Source organism: Cannabis sativa, chromosome 1 (genome assembly GCF_029168945.1).
Source record: "Cannabis sativa cultivar Pink pepper isolate KNU-18-1 chromosome 1, ASM2916894v1, whole genome shotgun sequence".
Classification (NCBI taxonomy): Eukaryota; Viridiplantae; Streptophyta; class Magnoliopsida; order Rosales; family Cannabaceae; genus Cannabis; species Cannabis sativa.
The window spans coordinates 70,698,635-70,702,152 of record NC_083601.1 but is presented as its reverse complement, the minus strand read 5'-3'; positions in this window follow the sequence as shown (position 1 = coordinate 70,702,152).

The following is a 3,518-nucleotide window of genomic DNA, read 5'->3' as shown; positions in this document are numbered from 1 at the left end:
CCCTACTTCCAAGCACATCCTATAAAGGTGTTAACCGATCAACCATTAAGGCAAGTTTTGTCAAAACCAGATGCTTCTAGAAGGTTGATAAAATGGTCTATCGAACTGGGGCAGTTCGATGTAACCTATCACCCGAGAGCATCCATCAAAGGTCAGGCTTTGGCTGATTTCCTAATAGAAGGAATAGTTCTAGATGAAAATCCACTTTCCAGCGAAACACAGAAACTTGGAAATTATATGTGGATAGAGCATCTAATGAAAATTGCTTGGGTGCAGGAGTGATACTGCTCTCGCCAGATAACTTTAAATTTCACTACGCACTAAGATTCAAATTTGATTCTTTTAACAATGAGGCTAATTAAAAAAGCTTTGTTGGATGGTTTGAGAATGGCCAAAACGTTAAAAGTCAAAAATCTTATATGCTATCGTGATTCACAATTGATTGTGAATTAAATTCTAGGTCAATATCAGGCCAAAGGTTTAAAGATGGAAAAATATTTGGAGAAATTTTTAAAAACTTGGAGAAGTTCGATTATTTTAAATTTGAACAAATTCCAAGAGAAAACAACTCAAATGCTGATGCACTAGCCAAATTGGCCTCGCAAAATGAACTTGATGACCTAAAATTTGGTACCGATGGAAATGTTGAGCGACCCTAGTATATGTGAAAAGGAAGAAGTTGTGATGGTTGAGGCCTGGCCGACATGGATTACCCACATTGTTAGCTATCTACTCAACAAACAACTTCCTACAAACAAAAATGAAGCGCCCAAACACTTGTATTTCGTGCCTTGCTATACCATAGTAGAAGGCAAATTATATAGAAGTGGTTATTCAATGCCTCTTCTACGATGTGTACTCCCCTCAGAAGCAAGAGAGATAAACAAAGAAATTCACGAAGGTTTTTGTGGGGATCATGCGGGTTGGCAAAGCTTGTCAAAGAAGATAATCCGGCAAGGATACAATTGGCCAACAATAAATAAAGACACACATGAATTTGTCAAGAGGTGCGATAAGTGTCAAAGATTTTCACATATACCTTGCGTACCACCAATAGAATTGAGAATGATGACCTCACCATACCCATTTGCAATATGGGGAATCAACTTGATTGTGGCATTACCCACAGGGCGAGGAAGGGCAAAGTACGCAGTAGTGGCATTCGACTTCTTCACAATATGGACAGACGTTGAAACTCTAGTTTCCATAACTTGCAAAAAGGTTCTCGATTTTGTCGTTAAGAACATAATTTGTAGATTTGGAATACCCATTTAAATAGTATCTGACAATGGAACTCAGTTTGATGGCGAATTATTTACTGAGTTCTGTGAAAGGGATAAAATCATTAAGAGCTTCTCATCAGCTTCAAGACCCCAAGCAAATGGTCAAGTAGAAGCTATTAATAAAACCTTAAAGGATACTATTAAGAAAAAGTTGGATGTTGCAAAAGGAAGATGGGTAGATGAACTACCACAAGTACTTTGGGCTCACAGAATGACAGAGAAAATAGCAACAGGGCACACTCCATTCACGTTGGCATTTGGGTCGGAAGCAATCGTGCCAGTGGAAGTTAATATTACGACTCACAGGCGAGATTTCTATAATCAAGAGGAAAACCAAGAACTCCTTAAATTTTCCTTAGATCCACTTGAAGAAAGGCGTATAGAATTGTAAATTACTAATGCAACATATCAACATCGAATTACGAGATACTTCAACAAGAGAGTGAAGAAAAGGCTTTTTAATGTCGGAGATTTGGTGTTTAGACGGGTATTTGCAAACACGAGAGATGCATTTGATGGTGCGTTTAACCCAAAATGGGAGGGTCCCTATGTTTTCGAGGTAATGGTTAGAACCAGGATTTATAAATTTACTCGGCTAAACGGCTTGCTAATAAAAAACCACTGGAATGTTGAACATTTGCGACCGTACTACCATTAAACTTATGTAATTCTTGTTTTTTCTCTTTGTGATGTAATATTTAATTATTAATAAAGTTTAAGTATTATTATTCAAGTAATGACAAAGTTTTATTCTTTAAAATTACTTGAGGGCATATATATGTGTATGATCAACTGGAATTTATCTACAAATACATGATATATTAAAAACCCACAGTCAAAAATTGGACCTTTCTCTTTAGAAAGGAAAATCGAAGTAGCAGTTGTAAATGACATTAACACGTAAAAATAACACTATGCTACATGCGAAGCTGAATACTTAACGGCTCACATTTGCTAGGCATGTTTTTAAATAAGGCATAGAGATTCCTTGAAAAAAGAATGCTTAACCTAAAAAAATATTAATAGAAGGCCTAACTATTCATATAGCAATCTGAAAATGTACAAAGTAATTCATAAAGTGAATTATTCAAAGTCTGTTGAAGTTTGCTTATTAAATTAAAAATGGCAGATTATAACTGCTCGCGTGAAGTAGAACTGATAAGAATTGCTCGAGAATAGAAAGCAAAGTAGATTAATAATTACTTAAGCAATCTCAGAGGAAGAAAATGAGGTCAATGGAAACGTTGTTAACCTCGCTTTTAGCCAATGACAGTGAGTCAATTAATAAGCGATTAGAAATATAATAAAAATAGAGCCAAAGTCAATAAGCAATAAAGAACACCGGGTTTTAAAGACGTTCAACCCCTTTAGTTCAACATAAGCCTACTCCCCTTAGATTGTATTGACTTAAGAATAAAGAACATGGTGTTTCCTCTCTAAAAGCTCTCACAATGAAATCTCTGAGTGTTTTTTCTTAGATCTCTCTCTAAAGCAATTCTTTTGATCCCTTTACAGTGAAGCTAGATCACTATTTATAGGGCTTAATGCATGAGGGAACGTTTCCCTTTTGCGTACAATATCTACAATTGGTAAGAACATTTATTACATAATTAGAATACATGAAATGAGGTATTGAGATAGCCTACCATATCCTTCTGATACAATCCGATGATTGTAGGGATTGCTTTCATGCTTGGGCTTCACGATGCTATTCTGAAATAGTCAAGTCTTGGTACACAGCTCGAAGATCTAACTTCATGCTTTGCTAGGATAGTCTGCCCTTTGCTCTACTCAGACAAGCAGACAATGTGCGTGCAGATATGTTGCTTGAAGTCTGTTTGGAATATTTCTCTTCCCAAGTACAAGGAATGATGGATATGTGTCACTCATACATGCTGCCACGTCTGCACAGGACTTCTGAAGTCACACGTGGACCTCACTCGGTCAGGATCCTTGTTTGAATGGGTGGCAAGTGTTTGATGCATCTGTTGGTGATCCAACATGATTATGACCAAAAGTCTCTTCGATATTCAGCTCATTAATGCTGACTGATCTATACCTTGAATTACTCAAAAAATTTGCACGCTTTTATGGTTGCTCTTCAAGTACTTGAATGCCTAACGTTTACTTTTGGGGGGAAACTGAGGCATTTAAAATTTGAAATGATTATAATTCCCCACTAATTAGCTTATAAATATGGTAGAAATCCCTAATAAACCACTTTTATTATTTTTC